This window comes from Salvelinus alpinus, chromosome 1, assembly GCF_045679555.1.
Source record: "Salvelinus alpinus chromosome 1, SLU_Salpinus.1, whole genome shotgun sequence".
Lineage (NCBI taxonomy): Eukaryota > Metazoa > Chordata > Actinopteri > Salmoniformes > Salmonidae > Salvelinus > Salvelinus alpinus.
The window spans coordinates 101,283,924-101,305,438 of NC_092086.1; positions in this window are offsets into that span (position 1 = coordinate 101,283,924).

Sequence of the window (21,515 nt, forward strand, 5' to 3'; positions counted from 1 at the left end):
CAATCTGACATCCAAGCATTCAGGGGTAATATTCTAGAAAATATCTATGTCTAAACACCTCCTTACAAGTAATTTGGATGACACACAACCAGATAAAGACCCTCTCTCTCTTGCTGATGAATATTGTATATTCATATTTGAGTACAGGAATCTGATCCTCATTTCTCAGTTTATTCCCATTTGTCCCTATCAGTGGTAGTCTTTCAAACTGTGAAGATGAGAAAGGCATCAAGTGGACAGGTTTGAACGAAACCTGCACTCAAGAAAAAAGACATGTGAAGTGTTTTTGCATGATTTTATTTCTATTAAAACATACAACAAACCAATATCTACAGCACCAGTCAAAAGTTTGGCCACACCTACTCACTCAATAGTTTTTCTTTATTTTTACTTTTTTCTACATTGTAGAATAATAGTGAAGACATCAAAACTATGAAATAACACATATGGAGTCATGTAGTCACCAAAAAAGTGTTAAACAAATCCAAATCTATTTTATATTTGAGATTCTTCAAAGTAGCCACCCTTTGCCTTGATGAAACTTTGCACACTCTTGGCATTCTCCCAACTTGCTTCATGAGGTAGTTACCTGGAATGCATTTCAATTAACAGGTTGTTTAATTAGTGAATTTGTGGAGTTTTGTTCGTTCTTAATGCGTTTGAGCCAATCAGTTATGTTGTGACAAGGTAGGGTTGGTATACAGAAGATCGCCCTATTTGGTAAAAGACCAAGTCCATTTTATGGCAATAACAGCTCAAATAAGCAAAGAGAAACGACAGTCCATCATTACTTTAAGACATGAAAGGTCAGTCAATCTGAAAAATTTCAAGAACTCTTAAAGTTTCTTCAAGTGCTGTCGCGAAAACCATCAAGTGCTATGATGAAACTGGCTCTCATGAGGACCGCCACAGGAAAGGAAGACCCAGAGTTACTCTGCTGCAGAGGAAAAGTTCATTAGTGTTAACTGCACCTCAGATTGAAGCCCAAATAAATGCTTCACAGAGTTCAAGTAACAGACATATCTCAACATCAACTGTTCAGAGGAGACTGCGTGAATCAGGCCTTCATGGTCGAATTTCTGCAAAGAAACCACTACTTGAGGACACCAATAATAAGAAGAGACTTGTTTGGGCCAAGAAAGAGGAGCAATGGCCATTAGACCGGTGGAAATTTGTCCTTTGGTATGGTGAGTCCAAATTTGAGATTTTTGGTTCCAACCGCTGTGTCTTTGTGAGACGCAGAGTAGGTGAACGGATGATCTCCGCATGTGTGATTTCCACGTGAAGCATGGAGGAGGAGGTGTGATGGTGTGGGGGTGCTTTGCTGGTGACACGTCAGCGATTTATTTAGAATTCAAGGCACACTTAACCAGCATGGCTACCACAGCTTTCTGCAGCAATACGCAATCCCATTTGGATTGCGCTTAGTGGGACTATAATTTGTTTTTCACAGAACAATGACCTAACCCACCTCCAGGCTGTGCAAGGGCTATTTGACCAAGAAGGAGAGGGATGGAGTGCTGCATCAGATGACCTGGCCTCCACAATCAATTGACCTCAACCCAATTGAGATGGTTTGGGATGAGTTGGACTGAAGAGTGAAGGAAAAGGAAAGGAAAAGCAGCCAGCAAGTGCTCAACATATGTGGGAACTCCTTCTGTTGGAAAAGCATTCCTCATGAAACTGGTTGAGAGAATGCCAAGAGTGTGCAAAGCTGTCATCAAGGCAATGCATAGCTACTTTGAAGAATCTCAAATATAAAATATATTTGGAGTTTTTGACACTTCTTTGCTTACTACATGACTCCATATGTGTTATTTCATAGTTTTAGAAAATAGTAAAAATAAAGAAAAACCCTTGAATGAGTAGGTGTATTCAAACCTTGACTGGTACTGTATATCACATATATTTAATTTTATTTATTTAACCTTTATTTAACTAGGCAAGTCAGTTAAAATTTCTTCGGGATTGGTGTTCCGTCCATGGGATGGTTGAGCTAATGTAGGCTAATGCGATTAGCATGAGGTTGTAAGTAACAAGAAAATTTCCCAGGACATAGACATATCTGATATTGGCAGAAAGCTTAAATTGTTGTTTCTCTAACTGCACTGTCCAATTTACAGTAGCTATTACAGTGAAATAATACCATGCTATTGTTTGAGGAGAGTGCACAATTTTGAACATGAAAAGTTATTAATAAACAATTTAGGCACATTTGAGCAGTCTTGATACAACATTTTGAACAGAAATGCAACGGTTTATTGGATCAGTCTAAAACTTTGCACATAAACTGCTGCCATCTAGTGGCCAAAGCCGACATTGCACCTGGGCTGGAATAATACATTTTGGTCTTTCTTTTGCATTTCAAAGATGATGGTATAAAAAAATACAAAAGAACGGTTGTTTTTTTCTTTGCATTATCTTTTACTAGATCTATTGTGTTATATTCTCCTACATTCCTTTCATATATCCACAAACTTCAAAGTGTTTTCCTTCAAATGGTACCAAGAAAATGCACATCCTTGCTTCAGAGCCTGAGCTACAGGCAGTTAGATTTGGGTATGTAATTTTAGACGAAATTGAAAAAAGGGGTGGACCCTTAAGAGGTTTTAAGAACAAATTCTTATTTACAATGACAGCCTACCGGGGAACAGTGGGTTAACTGCCTTGTACAGGGGCAGAATGACAGAATTGAACCTTGTCTGCTCGGGGATTCGATCCAGCATCCTTTCGGTTACTGGCCCCATGCTCTAACCACTAAGCTACCTGCCGCCCCAATATCCTTATCCATGTCTCTTATACAGTATATCACACAAGACACACAGCAAACAAAGCTATATTACCAGCCTTTTGTTCTCTGATTAGCTTATCATGGAATGACTTCTACCCCATGTTCTCATGCTGTCTGACTGTTGGCAGATCTGCATCTGTGAGTCTGGGGATGTTGAGGACATCTGAGTTAATCACTCTCTCTCTTTTTCTGCTTTTGTCAGATGGCATTGGTTCACTCGTTCCCCCTCTAATATTGCTCACACCCATAGTGATGTTTCCCCTCATTGGGATAAGGGAAGGTTGAAGGTTGAAATTAAAGTGTGGTTGTCATCAGAAGGAAGGACAAACCTTTCAGAGTTTTCCCCCGTTCCTCAGTTGGTGACTGTCTTTGAACGTATTATGAATTAATATTTTTTTTTACTGAATTAGCCAGGATGCATGGACATTGCAGGCTTGATTCGTAGATTTGTAGAATCCCATTAAAAGTAGCATCGTTAGGGCGGAGCCTCACTAATGACATGCAGAAGTCTTGCTGTGACCATAGGTCTGTTTATCATGTGGCTGATTCATGGAACTTTGATTGCAGTGTATAATTGGATTAAATAAATGGCTTACGCCCGTGCCAAACTATGGACAGTTGCACAGCCGCCTCCTGCTTTGCATACATCAGATCACATTGTGATCACACTGACAACAACCTCTCCCTCAACGTGATCAAGACAAAGGAGATGATTGTGAACTACAGGAAAAGGAGGACCGAGCATGCCCCCATTCTTATCGGCGGGGCTGTAGTGGAGCAGGTTGAGAGCTTCAAGTTCCTTGGTGTACACATCACCAACAAACTAACATGGTCCAAGCACACCAAGACAGTCGTGAAGAGGGCACGACAAAACCTATTCCCCCTCAGGAGACTGAAAAGATTTGGCATGGGTCCTCAGATCCTCAAGAGGTTCTACAGCTGCACCATCGAGAGCATCCTGACTGGTTGCATCACTGCCTGGTATGGCAACTGCTTGGCCTCCGACCGCAAGGCACTACAGAGGGTAGTGCGAACGGCCCAGTACATCACTGGGGCCAAGCTTCCTGCCATCCAGGACCTACATACCAGGTGGTGTCAGAGGAAGGCCCTAAAAATTGTCAAAGACTCCAGCCACCGTAGTCATAGACTGTTCTCTCTGATACAACACAGCAAGCTGTATCGGAGTGCCAAGTCTAGGTCCAAGAGGCTTCTAAACAGCTTCTACCACCAAGCCATAGGACTCCTGAATATCTAGTCAAATGGCTACCCAGACTACTCTCTGTTGTCATCTATGCATAGTCACTTTAATTAACTCTACCTACATGTACTTACTACCTCAGCTAACAGGTGCCCCCGCACATTGATTCTGTACCGGCTCTCCCCTGTATATATATATATTTTTTTACTGCTGCTCTTTAATTACTTGTTACTTTTATCTCTTATTCTTATCCATATGTTTTTTAAAATGCACTGTTTGTTAGGGGCTCGTAAGTAAGCATTTCACTGTAAGGTCTACACCTGTTGTATTCGGCGCATGTGACTAATACAATTTGATTTGATTTGATTGTACCTCTTGTAAGTATTGTACCTCTTGTAAGTATTGTGCCTCTTATATTGTACCTATTGTAAGTATTGTGCCTCTTATATTGCACCTCTTGTAAGTATTGTGCCTCTTATATTGCACCTCTTGTAAGTATTGTGCCTCTTATATTGTACTTCTTGAAAGTATTGTCACTCTTGTAAGTATTGTACATCTTGTAAGTATTGTATCTTTTGTTGGTATTGTTCCTCTTGTAATTTTCATTCTGCAACGGCAGCTTTTTTTGTAAACTGGTATAAAAATCACAGCATAGAGAAATAAGATACAGCTATATGCCCAGTGTAGTCATGTAATTCAGTGGGGTTGATGACAATGATTATGATCGGTCCAATGGTTTTAGATACCCTTGCTCTAAGCTTTGTTGTTGTGCCCTCAAACCACTGATCTGCCTCTCTTCAGGGTCTTGGGACACTTCAAATGAGATGATTATGATCAGACTTACTGAATTAATGACACATTACATACAGGCACATGTGGAGAGTAAGCCGCACCACAACACTGGGCTTTTACTTGAAGAGGAGTACCTCCCATGGGTCAAGGGTCAACCCAAAATCACAGATGGGTCATCAGCAATCCCCTGGTCCCCATTCAGAGACCAGAGACCTCATCCCCACACTCCACACTCCAATTTATGAACGATACATTTATTACCCACCATCCCTGTGCACTTGATTAAAGATCAGGCGTCCATGACTGTCACCCTTGCTCACCGTGATCCCCCCCCCCCCCCCCCCCCCCGGTGTATCCCTGCGTGGTGATGTGTGGACCATGTGACGGGGGTTATTAATGGCCGTAGTCTCTCCGCCAATTGACACGTTGCTCCAGCTGTCACTCTGCTGGTGCGGCCGTATGAGTCTCGGGCTGGGGTAGTAACACTGGCGGGCTGACCCATCCGTCACTGTCAGCGCCAGCCTGGTGATGAATGGTTCGGGGATCTGCACTGTGGACGGAGGGGAGAGGTGTGTATGGGGGGAGTGTATAGGGGGTGTATGCTCGGGACGCACGTGTATGGGTGTTTCGGTGTGTGTGTTTTGCTGTGTTTGTGTGTATGTGTGGGTGGTGGATGTGTGTGTGTGTGTGTGTGTGTATTTGTCTGTGCGTACATGTCTTTGTGTGTGTGAGTGTGGGTTTGTGTGTGTATGTTGATGTGTGTGTCTGGCGTGTGTTTCAGTGTATGTGTGTATATACAGTACCATTCAAAAGTTTGGACACACCGACTCATTCAAGGGTTTTTCTTCATTTTTACTATTTTCTACATTGTAGAATAATAGTGAAGACATCATAACTATGAAATAACACATATAGAATCATGTAGTAACCAAAAAAGGTTTAATGCGTTTGAGCCAATCAGTTGTGATGTGACAAGGTAGGGTTGGTATACAGACGATAGCCCTATTTGGTAAAAGACCAAGTCCATATTATGGCATTAACAGCTCAAATAAGCAAAGAGAAATGACAGTCCATCATTACTTCAAGACATAAAGGTCAGCCAATTGGGAAATTTCAAGAACTCTTAAAGTTTCTTCAAGTGCCGTCGCGAAAACCATCAAGAGCTATGATGAAACTGGCTCTCATGAGGACCGCCACAGGAAAGGAAGACCCAGAGTTACTCTGCTGCAGAGGAAAAGTTAATTAGTGTTATCTGCACCTCAGATTGAAGCCCAAATAAATGCTTCACAGAGTTCAAGTAAAAGACATATCTCAACATCAACTGTTCAGAGGAGACTGCGTGAATCAGGCCTTCATGGTCGAATTGCTGCAAAGAAACCACTACCTGCTTGGGCCAAGACAGACGAGCAATGGACATTAGACCAGTGGAAATCTGTCCTTTGGTCTGATGAGTCCGGGCCGATCCTTAAGCGGTTATTAAGAAGGAATGAAATTCCCCAAATTATCTTTTAACAAGGCACACCAGTTAATTGAAATGCCTTCCAGGTGACTGCCTTTAGAAGCTAGTTGAGAGAATGCCAAGAATGTGCAAAGTTGTCATCAAGGCAAAGGGTGGCTACTTTGAAGAATCTCAAATATAAAATAGATTTGGATTTGTTTTACACTTTTTCGGTTACTACATGATTCCATATGTGTTATTTCATAGTTTTGATGTCTTCACTATTATTCTACAATGTAGAAAATAGTAAAAATAAAGAATAACCATGGAATGAGTAGGTGTCTCCAAGTGTTCGACTGGCACTGTAGGTGGGGGGACCAAGTAATAAATTGGTTTGGAATCCACTGTGTGAACATGGTAGAAAGGTACATTATGGGTAGACACTACCTGACACTCCCATGACCTTTCTGCCATACGTATGCCAAATACTGTGTGCCCAACCTCTGTCCACCAACAGCTGTGTTGTCCACACAATTCACACGCTATAGTAACTTTCTGTTTTCTTAGAATAAGCACATTTTTTATTTACCTGAAATATTTACACTTACTTACCAAAGTCCTCACTTGTGTCTCTGTTGGCAACTACCTGACTGCTCACTTCCTAAACCCCTCATTCTCGTCTATCTTCATATCCAGTCCCCTGTTCCAGATCTGTCCCTCCTATCAGTCTCTCTCAGTAGCAGTGGCATGCTAGCCCTCCCTCCCTCCCTCCCTCCCTCCCTCCCTCCCTCCCTCCCTCCCTCCCTCCCTCCCTCCCTCCCTCCCTCCCTCCCTCCCTCCCTCCCTCCCTCCCTCCCTCCCTCCCTCCCTTCACTCACAAACACAAACACAAAGCACCCCCTACTAATGTAATTGTGTCACTAATTATGCATTTAATTCAGTTACAAGGAGCTAACAGCTCCCTCAGTGACAGCTTTCACTGCTAAAAGGCAATTCATCCCTGAGATTGAGAAATCTAATTAGAAGGAAATGCTTAGCGGAGAAATCCTTTCTGAGGATAATCCTGTTTGCTAGCATTAACATCCCAGCTGTGGCTGCTGTTTGCCCATTATGAGTGTGTGTGTGCGTATGTGTGCATTTGAGTGTGTGTGTGTGTGTGTATGTGTGTGTGTGTGTGTGTGTGTGTGTGTGTTTGCATTTGAGGTTGTGTATGTGTACGTGCGCATGTGTGTACTGATTTTCCTTTTTTTTTTTCTGAGCAGCACATGAATACCTTTGGGATCCTCATCTGTTCACCTTCAGGTCTGAACTCAGTGATATCATGATATTATTATCTATGAGGTCTGAACTCAGTGATATCATGATATTATTATCTATGAGGTCTGAACTCAATGATATCATGATACTATTATCTATGAGGTCTGAACTCGGTGATGTCATGATACTATTATCTATGAGGTCTGAACTCAGTGATATCATGATACTATTATCTATGAGGTCTGAACTCAGTGATATCATGATACTATTATCTATGAGGTCTGAACTCAGTGATATCATGATATTATTATCTATGAGGTCTGAACTCAATGATATCATGATGTATAGGCTTTACCTAGCAAAGACTTATAGATGACCTGGTTTGGCGACGAACATGAAGCGAGGGCCAGCCAACGAGAGCATACAGGTCGCAGTGGTGGGTAGTATATGGGGCTTTGGTGACAAAACGGATGGCACTGTGATAGGCTACATCCAATTTGCTGAGTAGAGGGTTGGAGGTTATTTTGTTAATGACATCGCCGAAGTCAAGGATCGGTAGGATAGTCAGTTTTACGAGGGTATGTTTGGCAGCATGAGTGAAGGATACTCTATTGCGAAATAGGAAGCTGATTCTAGATTTAATTTTGGATTGGAGATGCTTAATGTGAGTCTGGAAGGAGAGTTTACAGTCTAACCAGACACCTAGATATTTGTAGTTGTCCACATATTCTAAGTCAGAACCGTCCAGAGTAGTGATGCTAGACGGGCGGGTAGGTGCGGGCAGCAATCGGTTGAAGGGCATGCATTTAGTTTTACTTGCATTTTAGAGTAGTTGGAGCCCACGGAAGGAGAGTTGTATGGCATTGAAGCTCGTCTGGAGGTTTGATAACACAGTGTCCAAAGAAGGGCCAGAAGTATACAGAATGGTGTCGTCTGCATAGAGGTGTATCAGAGAATCACCAGCAGCAAGAGCGACATCATTGACGTATACAGAGAAAAGATTCGGCCCGAGTATTGAACCCTGTGGCACCCCCATAGAGACTGCCGGAGGTCCAGACAACAGGCCCTTCGATTTGTCACACTGAACTCTGTCTGACAAGTAGTTGGTGAACCAGACGAGGCAGTCATTTGAGAAACCAAGGCTGTTGAGTCTGCCGATAAGAATGCAGTGATTGACAGAGTCGAAAGCCGTGGCCAGGTTGATGAAGACGGCTGCACAGTATTGTCTCTTATCGATGGCGGTTATGATATCGTATGATATTGTCATCTATGAGGTCTGAACTCAGTGATATTGTGATTTTATTATCTATGAGATCTAAACTCAGTGATATCATGATATTATTATCTATGAGGTCTGAACTCAGTGATATCATGATATTATTATCTATGAGGTCTGAACTCAGTGATATCATGATATTATTATCTATGAGGTCTGAACTCAGAACCCCCCAGCTGAGACTATCCACCCTATCCTCTCCATCTCTATCAATGTGGAATGTGGAGAACCCACTACATAATTTAATTTACTATGTGAATGACTACATTGCTCATGGCCTGGCCATTGTCTCGCTGATGGATTTAATTAAGTTGGGATTAATCATGGCAGGTGATATTTAATGTTTGGGAAGAGAGAGCAGGAGAAGGGCCCGTAGATGTGAAGAAATCCACTGCAGCATCATCTACCATCTAGGCAGTCAAAGGTTACCGTTAGATTAATACACCTTGTGGACAGCGGTTGGGAAATACATTTCACCCCTGTTCTGGCTGTTAGCTTTTCTTTTGCTCTCTTAATTCTTTCCACATCATGGACTGCTGGTCCCATTCCCCTCCTGTATGTTACTGTGTGTTGATGACTAATTTTAGGTTGTGAAGAGAGAGATAAGAGATCAGAGGAAATGGGATGAAGCCCTTTCATAAAATACTTCCCCCCCCCCCCCCCTTGATGAGTCCACATGGCACGTGCTGCTCACTCACCCACTGGAGCTAAACCACTGATCTTATCAGGTCACAGTCAGATTGATCAGCTTCAAGCCTGGCTGGGCCCTCCATGGCTCTATAGACACGTTCCGGTACGAGCACAAAGAAAGTGGAGGTGGATTCCAGCTTGCTCCTCCTGGGGATTCCCCCGACTTGTGACACATATGTTCAAAACACTACCGATCCTCTTCTGGAAAGCCATCCTTGGTGTGGCAATGCTTCTGATTGTTATCTGGTAGAAAAAGCTTTGAATATGATTATCTGACCCAGGGCCTGCTGTCATTAACATTGTAATAGGGCATCTGTCGGTGTTGTGACCTGCTGCTCAGGGTTTAAAGGCAGGGCTGTGTGTCTCTCCAGGCGCCTGGATCAGTTCAACCTGAGCCTCAGGTTGCGGCCCCACTCCCCACACCACACGTTACATGCCACACGCCATACACGTGCAGAACTCATTAGCTCCCCATTTGGAACCCCCAACACTGTCACCTAGAGCTTGTTACTCCAAATGTACAGAGGTACAACCTGGTATAACTCAACACGCGGCTTTATACAAGGCTGTACACCATAGGGTATTGACCTTTTTTTATACCGTCCTCTCAACCAAATTAGTCAGCCATGTAAATCAGATGAGTCCAATTCTGGTGACAACAAAACACCTGTCAGAGTCACACATTCATTACCAGCCCTTTAATTGAAAGAGGTGGGTCATAAAAGCATCTTCTAATCAGCATAATAATTCACATTAGGGAAGTCATGAATATGGTGAGGGATAATAATTTAACAGTGGCAGTAAGGATTATAATGAGGTCTAGCGTACACAAACCAGACTCTCACTCTCGCTAGTCTCTACCTCCTGAGAACCAATGACTACATTATGTGTTGAATCACATGGTGGGATGAAATATTAAATATCGTGTGTCAGTTGATTATTTGGGCGAGTCAGAAAGGATCCTTAAATCATTCTGTGCTCTTTGTTGGTGTCCAAATTAGCTGTTTTCCCTTCCCATCTGTTAGTGCTATCGCCTCAGTGACTTGTCTCTGACTCACACAGACAACAACACAGCATTGTAGACTCCTGCATTTTGGCAGTACATCAAATCCCCTAACATCACCACATACTGGATGTGAAATACAAATCCATGAAACGTATTCAGATTTGTGGATTATTGTTTTTATTTTTTACTGAATTGTGGACGGTTAAAAGAATACTTATGATACCAGGTGTGTAGATGACCATTTATATGTGTAATGTACAGTATACAACACCAATGAATGGACATGATAGTCAAATAAAATGTACATTGGCATGGTGTTATGGATAGTTTATGACTTTCTTACTAAATCACTTAATCTGACATGTTTCTGAATGTGTGGGGGATGTTTATTTATTTATCTTTACTTTATTTAACTAGGCAAGTCAGTTAAGAACAAATTCTTATTTACAATCACGGCCTAGAAACAGTGGGTCAACTGCCTTGTTCAGGGGCAGAACGATGTAAACAACATTGCTTTAGCCTGACCATTGAGAAGAGGACAAAGAGAGGACATCCATTCCATGTGTTTAAAGGAGGGACAGGACAGTAAACTGTCAGCTGAACAGGCTGTGGAGGAAGAGAGGCAGGACCAGGGGAAAGGAGAGGTGTCACACTGGACGAGAGATGGAACAGCAGTAAAGGTAAAGGTCAACAGAAAGAAATGTCCCGTTACTGAGTGCATACCAATTCCTGTTCCGGATTAATCTAAGAATAATTATTATGCATCTTGTATGTGAATAATTTTGAATGTGGAATAGGGAGAGGAAGGATACATTTTGGGATTAATTTAGCCTCCGGGGCATGCTGCGTTCTACGCCGGGGAGATGGAGGGAACCGGAAAACAGAGCATTTACGGAACAGTGGCTGAAAGATTAAAATATATGTGTGCATTTATATTGCCTCCTTTAGTGTCAGCTAAATTATTCATGTCATCCAGATCAATTCAGTCCCAATGTGTTTTCTGCCAGAGGTCATACATCTAACAGCGCTTTTCCTCTGCATTCATTTTATTTTAATATAGATATCTACTCTCCCGTTTGCCGCCAGGCCATTAACAGGGAGCGGTATTTAAGCGACACACGGAAGACTTGACATTAATGTGTTGGTATACAGTATTTGTTTTGCCAATCCACGAGATGATGTGTTGTTGAGTGGATATAGACCTTAAGGGTTTTCAATTACCAGGGTATAGACATGATAATGTCAGATGTCAGGTAGGAGGTTGATTTACAAGAGGGAATATGGGGGATGGGGGATATCTGGTTCTCCCTGGTGGGAAGACTGGCTGTTCATCCAGGGGATAAGGTGTCAGTAATGAGACGCAGCAAGAAAGGTTGCAGAGGGAAGCATCTTTTCCAATGAAATCCAAGTTACTGCTGCAGTTACATTATCAATACTTAAATAGATGATATATCATAATACATTATCTTTGCAGAGCCAAGGCACTGTAATAGGTATATGTTTTAATCAGTTAGAAGAGATGCTTTGAGTTGTACTTTAAATGTCATCAATGATGTTATGTTTAGACCTGTACAGTTGTAACCATGCTGTGGTCTGGTCCCTGGCCCTTTCAGAGCAGGTGTACTTACCTTTGCCTGTATGACGTTCATACCACATACTTAAACTATGTGCCCATCAGATCTCCTTGGATGTTTTTGAGCCACCTGTTAGAGTCAATCTGAGCTTGCATCCCTTCTAACCTCTGGCGCCTGTCTCCTTGTACCTGTCCAGTCTATACCCCAATGGACAGCCCATTCTGAGACTTACCCACACTCCTCTCTGGCCTGGCCTAGACGTTTGTGTGTATGTGTGTGTATGTGTGTGTTCTCCAGGATGTAGTCTGCTGACTGCTCTGTTCATTACTCCTGACCCCAGTTTGGTCATCAGTCACTTAGTAAAACAACCAGGGGATTGGACCTGACGAGCCGCAACACGTCCAGGGAGCACACGCTTCACATCCAATCGACCCAACACCACACCCAGACAGACACCTGAAAGGAAAACCTCCACACATCACTCTCATCTGTCCACATGACTTTACAACCATTCTACCTCTTTCTCTAAGCCTATAGGGTTATCTCTTTCTTTCTGTTCTACCTCTTTCTCTAACCCTATAGGTTAATTTCTTTCTTTCTGTTCTACCTCTTTCTCTAACCCTATAGGTTAACTTCTTTCTTTCTGTTCTACCTCTTTCTCTAACCCTATAGGTTAATTTCTTTCTTTCTGTTCTCCCTCTTTCTCTAACCCTATAGGTTAATTTCTTTCTTTCTGTTCTACCTCTTTCTCTAACCCTATAGGTTCATTTATTTATTTCTGTTCTACCTCTTTCTCTAACCCTATAGGTTTATCTCTTTCTTTCTGTTCTACCTCTTTCTCTAACCCTATAGGTTTATCTCTTTCTTTCTGTTCTACCTCTTTCTCTAACCCTATAGGTTTATCTCTTTCTTTCTGTTCTACCTCTTTCTCTAACCCTATAGGTTTATCTCTTTCTTTCTGTTCTACCTCTTTCTCTAACCCTATAGGTTCATTTATTTATTTCTGTTCTACCTCTTTCTCTAACCCTATAGGTTTATCTCTTTCTTTCTGTTCTACCTCTTTCTCTAACCCTATAGGTTAATTTCTTTCTTTCTGTTCTACCTCTTTCTCTAACCCTATAGGTTCATTTCTTTCTTTCTGTTCTACCTCTTTCTCTAACCCTATAGGTTTATCTCTTTCTTTCTGTTCTACCTCTTTCTCTAACCCTATAGGTTTATCTCTTTCTTTCTGTTCTACCTCTTTCTCTAACCCTATAGGTTCATTTCTTTCTTTCTGTTCTACCTCTTTCTCTAACCCTATAGGTTCATTTCTTTCTTTCTGTTCTACCTCTTTCTCTAACCCTATAGGTTTATCTCTTTCTTTCTGTGCTTTTTTTTGGGGGGGGGGTCCCTTTCCCCTTTCCCCTTTCCCCTGGCTCTGTACCTCCACCTGTCTGTATCGCTCTACCTTGTCTTCTCTTTGTCTGTGGAATGTTACTGGGTCTTCATTTACTGGGTCCTATTGTACAACACAGGTCCCTAAAACCGAAGTTTAAGAGTGTAGGAACGTTTATTTCAGGTGCTTTGGAATTACCCATACATCTTATGCTGATCAGAAACGGAAACAGGTTGAAATGACAGCTCAACACTTCTCTTTTCTACATGAAGAACAAGAGGTTATTTCTCTTTAAATATCCTTTGAATTTCTTATGGGCACAGTTCATCAAGGGGTTTAGTCAACCCAGAACGTTTGCCCTTTTACAGAATCCTTCTCTATTCTAGGATTTTTCCCCCCTCCTCCTTCTCCCATCCTTCTCTCATCCAGATATTGAGGCCTCTCAGGGATGAATTCACAGTTATTGATGGCTTCATATAAGCAGTGAACTTCTCCAATCGTCCCACACGGTAATTGTTACGGAAGTCATATGCATAAAATTAATTATACCGCGCAATAAGGGCCATAAATCAGTTCACTATCAATTACCTGGAAAATGTTTCAAACCACATACTCTCCTCCTCGGGGTTCAAGGTAAAAGAAAAGGATTTCCCCCCCCTTTTTACCAAATCATGAAACTAATCTTGATGAGGACGACCAAAAGACATGTCTTTTTACTGTGGTTTGTAATGGTGAAGTACTTAAAAATAGCTTTCATCAGTGGAATTTATATTTTTTTGTCATTGGGAAATAAGGTTTGCATAATTATTTGATGCATTCTTCACAGTATACTATATGTCGTAATATAATAGATGTCTCAGTGCAAGTCTTTGTGGGCTTTTACATTTGATGTATATATTACAACATAAGGTAATGTTAATAGTCCAAATGTAAACAAATGAAACACGTGATTTCTGTACCATAGATATTCCTAGTAACGGCAATTGGTATGAACTGTGTTTACTATGTGTAATCTGGCATTCATGATATAACTATCATCCATGCGCTATAAGAGCTCAGTGTTTATTGATATTTAAGCCAGGATAATTTTCTCACATTAAGAGACTCCCTGCTCTCTGAGTCTCTTCATCTGAAGGGTTCTCAGTTCAAAAGGTTTCAAATAGGTGTGAGTGATGCGGAGCGCAGAGGGGAGGGGAGAGAGATACGAGAGAGGCTAATTTCAGATAACAATTACACATGCTCAATTAATGCATCATTGGATTATTATTTGATGTATTTATTTTAATGACACTGTGTAATTCAGTTCCTCTCAGTGCTCTAGCTGACGGCTAGCTCCAATTACCAGCCAGTCATTTATAACGCTGGGAGACTAACAGGGAGGTAATTGACCAGATGGAATGCTTAACGACTGACTGGGCAATTATTTCCCCAGCTATTGAAATTTGTATTTTTGGTTACTTAATTAATTAAACAGCTTCTATTTCAACAGGTCTCTCATCTCATTCATGAGGCTCGAGATGATGGAGAGGTTGTGGGGTTATTACATAGTCATTGTAGCAACTGAAGTACATGCACACATCATTCTGACAATTAAATTAAACACAATTTCTGTTTGTGTGGCTTTTATATAGGCTTAGCCCTTTTAAAAATGAAAAATACCCCACTTAGAAGTAGAAAAACGATGCACTTCCAAGTGCTTGTAAATGGACACATTCTAATGGTATGGTATTATGTTAAATTGTTATCATTCAAAAGAGTCATTATTGATACAACAAAATACTTAGCTCCCAATATAAAGTAAAAAATGCCATTGCTATGGATACATTTGATCCATGTAATGTATTCATAACACCTAGGTCTTCCATCTGGGGAGAAAAAACAATGTTGTCGCTGTCTCTGGACACAAGCAACTTGTCACGCCACAATATCATGTCTTACAATAATATTAGTCTAACTGGCTAAATGAGGCCATTAAAGTCTACAGAGGCTTATCAGCTAACACAAACTCTAGAGTTTAGGCCTTCAGGACTGTAGCTGCTGGTATTTTAATGAGGTGTCTGAGTATGGAGGGCTCCAGCCCACTTAGGTTGTCCATAAACACCACACAGCGGATCCCACTGTTATTAGAAGAAGAGACAGAGTTATGTAGGCACGTGTGTATGATAAGGGTGTCTCATGATAGGGATGGAATCCCTGGCCTCACATAGTCTGTTCTTGACTTGGGGATTGTGAAGAGACCTCTGATGGCATGTCTTGTGGGGTATGCATGGGTGTCCGAAGCTGTGTTCTAGTAGTCTGCACGGCCCTGTGCTCCATGCAGACTACTAGAACACAGCTTCGGACACCCGTGCATACCCCACAAGACATGCCATCAGAGGTCTCTTCACAATCCCCAAGTCAAGAACAGACTATGTGAGGCGCACAGTACTACATAGAGCCATGACTACATGGAACTCTATTCCACATCAGATAACTGATGCAAGCAGTAGAATCAGATTTAGAAAATAGAGAAAACTACACCGTATGGAACAGTGGGGGCTGTGAAGAGACACACACACACACACACAGGCACAGACACACATACACATGATAAAACACGTACACATGGATTTTGTATTGTAGATATGTGGTAGTAGAGTAGTGGCCTGAGGGAACACAATGTATTGTGAAAAGTGTTATGAAATGTAATGTCATGTAATATTATTAATTGTATATAACTGCCTTAATGTTGCTGGACCCCAGTAAGATTAGCTTCTGCCTTGGTAGCAGCTAATGGGAAAGGGGATACATGTACCTAGTCAGGTGTACAACTGAATGCGTTCAACTGAAATGTGTCTTCCGCATTAAACCCAACCCCTCTGAATCAGAGAGGTGCGGGGGGCTGCCATAATCGACATCCACGTCTTCGGCGCCCGGGGAACAGTGGGTTAACTGCCTTGCTCAGGGGCAGAATTACAGATTTTTACCTTGTCAGCTCGGTGATTCGAATACAAATGTTATTTATTTAAAAAATAACCACTAGTCAGAAGGATACAGACAGCTCAAGACGTATGCTTATATATGCAGAAAAAAATACATATTTTTTACATAGAATTAAGCATAAAGATTATGGCCATAGATTACCCGGAAAAGCTGTTTCAGGTGTTTGAAAAATGCTAAATTCTCCAACTTCCGGATGGGGAACCACCACCCTGTTACGGCTGTCCTCGCTGACAGAAGGTGTGGACCAAAACGCAGAGTGGTTAGTGTTCATTCTTTTAATGAAAGTCAACAAAACACTTCAAAATACAAAACAACCAACGTGACAAAACCGAAACCGTCCTGTGTGGCAACAAAACCTCCACAGGAACAAACACCCACAAAACACAAGTGAAACCCTGGCTGCCTAAGTATGATTCTCAATCAGGGACAACGATTGACAGCTGTCTCTGATTGAGAATCATACCAGGCCGAACACAAAATCCCAACATAGAAAATCAACCATAGACAACCCACCCAACTCACGCCCTGACCAACTAAAATAAATACAAAAAGGAAAATAGGTCAGGAACGTGACACACCCGAACCATCCTCACATACTTTGTGCCCCCTAAGATTTTTAGAAGGTGCTCAAAGTCTAAAAAGGGCACACATACTGTATATTCGGTTTTTGCCATTCACAGGGGAGCACCTTTATCTGTGCATGTGCCTGACTGAGAGGATTCCACGTGTGAGACTCTCATGGGCCTCAATGCCTGCTTAGCTCAGAGTAAAGCAGCTGTTCAGGAAAGGGATATCTGAAGGATTTTTGAGTCTATTAATTGTTTAGAAGGGTAATTCAATGTATCACTTAAAAAGGTGTGATCATGAAGAGTTTACCTCCAGTAGAAAATGTACTCAGAGTGTGAAAGTACATGCTATGACATTAATGGAATCATCTCCCCTGTCCATTATAAAATGCATTTATGGGCCACTTTGGATTAAATGTGCTGCCAACTTTGCTCTGCCTCCTACACCAGCATTTAAAGCTAGCTAAAGATCGTATAAACTCTTCCATTATCGTAATGCAACAATTTAACAGATTATTTCAAACACTGTCATTCACTTCCCCAACAATTTAATGAATGTCAGAGGATCTATAAAAGTACAAGTTTTAAGGTGACACATTTCCACCAAAATTGGATGATGCCTTTCCACAGTAGTGTGGCTCTGTTGTGTCGGGAATGATTGTGTGTTGGCCCCCTAAGCCAGCAAAGTATAAGATGTCAATTAAAAAAAAAGCTTTCTTCAAATGATTCATGTGCGCCGTGATTTTATGGGGGAATCGCATGAAAAGTGAATGATGCTCTCTTTTATTACTGCATTTAAAATGTTTAGAGTTTAATGTGTATGTTCAAGCCGCTATTAATCAAACATGGCAGCTGCGTAATTTGTCATTTAATTTAGACACATGCAGGGCTGCTGTGTCAATACCACAGGGGCTGGGTTCCTATAAAAGGCATGAACACCTCAGCACTTAAATGAACGCAATTAAACGAAGCAGTGATTTCTCAGAGAGATTGTCACATGGTTTATGTGGGTTGGCTGCACCGTGCAGCACAGAGGTACACACACTGTCAGGGCCCCAATAACTACAGGGTCTCCTATAAGTTTTAGAAATCTAGACACATACTGTATGTCCTTAACTGAATAATATGTCTCTCTATCTAATGAAGATACACATATTGTGTAGAAAATTGCAAGGCTAAGCAAGGTATTTGATTGCCCTGTCACATAACAGTCACTCAACTATGGTGACTAATAGTGCATATGATGTCACACAAACACAAAGCAAACCAGACAAGTGTGTTTCTAGGCAAACTACTACACTGAATGAATCATCGGGATTTACCAGAAATGCAATTCAATGATGATAAACTAGGGACCAATTAAGTGAATTGTACGGATTGACTGCATATCTGCACATCCATTCTGTGGCTATTACTGCAGTCTTATATTGTTCTGGACCAAATGGCAACACATGTTCCTATAAAACAGGCAGTTTTACACCATGTTTTCATAGTAAGCTTTTATTTGACTGCAATAACAGTGTTGTGAATTCATCAAAAGCATTTACAACTCTCAGTAACTCATGAATGTCTCTTGCCAGCTGCAGGGATACCTGTTAAATAGTGCCCTGCTGACAGCTAAGTTCCACTTGTCTAATATCACAGGGTACAACACAACAGTCTCGATCAAAGACTTTTCTAATTGTGAGTGTATAGGGCCGGGATTCAATTCGATCGCACTTTATTGGCTATGTACTGTTTAAAGGCACAATCGGAAATGACCTTTAAATGTCAAGTGTGCTACAGCATGGATCTACCGCTGATCAGATCTGATCCTGGCCCAGGTCAGACACCATCCACAAAGAAGACAGAGGAGATAGAAATAACAATAGATAGGAAGTTATATCTGCAACATTGTAAGATTGTGAGAGGGTGATGCATAACACTGGCTCAATGGTATGTATACAAAGTACCGTCACAATGCAGCTAATGGGAGGAATGAGAATAGTCCGAGAGAGGCAGACCTGGCTCAAGAGAAGACAGGCTTTGTGCACACTGCCCACAAAATTAGGTGGAAACTGAGCTGCACCTCCTAACCTCCTGCCAAATGTATGACCATATTAGAGACACATATTTCCCTCAGATTACACAGATCCACAAAGAATTGGAAAACAAACCCAATTTTGATAAACTCCCATATCTACTGGGGAAAATACGACAGTGTGCCATCACAGCAGCAAGATTTGTGACCTGTTGCCATAAGAAAAGGGCAACCCATGAAGAACAAACACCATTGTAAATAAAACCGATATTTATGTTTATTTATTTTCCCTTTTGTACTTGAACTATTTGCACATAATATGACATTTGAAATGTCTTTATTCTTTTGGAACTTTTGTGAGTGTAATGTTTATTGTTACTTTTTATTTTTTATTGTCTACTTCACTTGCTTTAGCAATGTTACCCATGCCAATTGAGAGAGAGAGAGAGAGAGAGAGAGAGAGAGAGAGAGAGAGAGAGAGAGAGAGAGAGAGAGAGAGAGAGAGAGAGAGAGAGAGAGAGAGAGAGAGAGAGAGAGAGAGAGAGAGAGAGAGAGAGAAAGAGAAAGAGAAACATTTTGCCTTTCTTTAATGATACATTCACATTTCTTTAAAACCTCACCCCCCCTAAAACAAAAAAACAAACATCCCTGTACTGCAGTACTGCATACTCTACCCCACGATACAAAACAACACCACACATCACATTAACCGAAAACCTCGCCACTTCTACAACCGTTTATCCAACCCATCTTCCCCAGCTGTACAGACAGCCTTCCCGACACACCATATCTCCTGAAACATCTCCACTCTTTTTTTATCATTTTATAGAACTCAAATTCCACCCTAAGGTGCGCAGAGACCATCCCATTAAGTAATAGTAAAGGGTCTGTTATCTCTCCACCTTTGAACCTGTTCCTCCTTGTTAGCCAAATAGCAAACTTGCCTGAGCAAACAGAAAATTCAACAACAAACATTTTGCCTTCTCCTTATTTGAATACCTGTACCCCATTATAAACATCCCAACAGTAAACTCCACCCTCAACCTCTCACACAGACATTCCAACAGAGCCATTAATGGCATTAACCTGGCGCACGCAGAAAACACATGAATCACCGTTTCACTCATGACACAGAAAGGACACCAGTGTCAACCATCTGTTTGTGGCCAGTGCTCCATGTAGAACACTCCACTGGAGGTCCCTTGACCTCTTTGGTACTGGGACTTTGTTGAGCCCCCTCCATCTAAAACCCACCATACTCTCCGCCCCACATACCCCCTGCCACTGACATGCCTTCACTCCTGTTAGGCTCCTAATGTTCATTCCGCGGCCTGCTAACCGCGGCCTGCTAGCTACCTAGAGCTACTTGGACCCCTACTAATCCACGACTGGTCTATCGACGTCACCGCACGAAGAGGCAAAAACAGACTTACCTCCATCGCGACATCCCCCAAAGGCCCTTCTGCTAACTTGCTAGCCCCGGTCTACTAACTGCTAGCTTGCTAGCCCCGGTCTGCTAACTGCTAACTTGCTTGCCCCGGTCTGCTAACTGCTACCTTGTTAGCCCCGGCCTACTAACTGCTAGCTTGTTAGCCCCGGCCTGCTAACTGTCTGAATTGCCGTGTCCCCAGCCAGCCCAACCACTCACTGGACCCATATGCTCACTTGGCTACGCATGCCTCTCTCTAATATCAATATGCCTCGTCCATTACTGTCCTGGTTAGTGATTACTGTCTGATTTCACTGTAGAGCCTCTAGCCCTGCTCAATATGCCTTAACCAACCATGTTGTTCCACCTCCTACATATGCAATGACATCACCTGGTTTAAACGTCTCTAGAGACTATATCTCTCTCATCATTACTCAATGCCTAGGTTTACCTCCAATGTACTCGGTCCTACCTTACCTTTGTCTGTACACTATGCCTTGAATCTCTACTATCGTTCCCAGAAACCTGCTCTTTTTACTCTCTGTTCCAAACATGCTAGACGGCCAATTCGTATAGCCTTTAGCAGTACCCTTATCCTACTTCTCCTCTGTTCCTCTGGTGATGTAGAGGTTAACTTCTTGTCAATATGGGGGCGCTGTTTTCACTTTGTAAAAAATTGTGCGCAAATTAAACTGCCTCGTACTCTATTCTAGATCGTACAATATACATATTATTATTACTATTGGATAGAAAACACTCTCAAGTTTCTAAATTATATCTGTGAGTAAAACAGAACTCATTTTGCAGCAAACTTCCTGACAGGAAGTGAAAAATCTGAAATCGAGGCTCTGTTCCAGGGCCTTCCTATTCATTTGCTTGAAATCTATGGATATACATGCACTTCATACGCCTTCCACTAGATGTCAACAGGCAGTGGGAGGTGGAATGGGGTGTCTAGCTTGATCTGAGGTTGAACAAGAGCTCTTGGAATGACGTGACTACTATTTCCTTTGTCTACCAAGGCGCGGGAAGGACATCAGCATTGGCTTCTGAAAAGCGTTCGGTATAGACGGCTAATATCTCCGGCTTTGATTTTATTTGATACATGTGATAATATCATC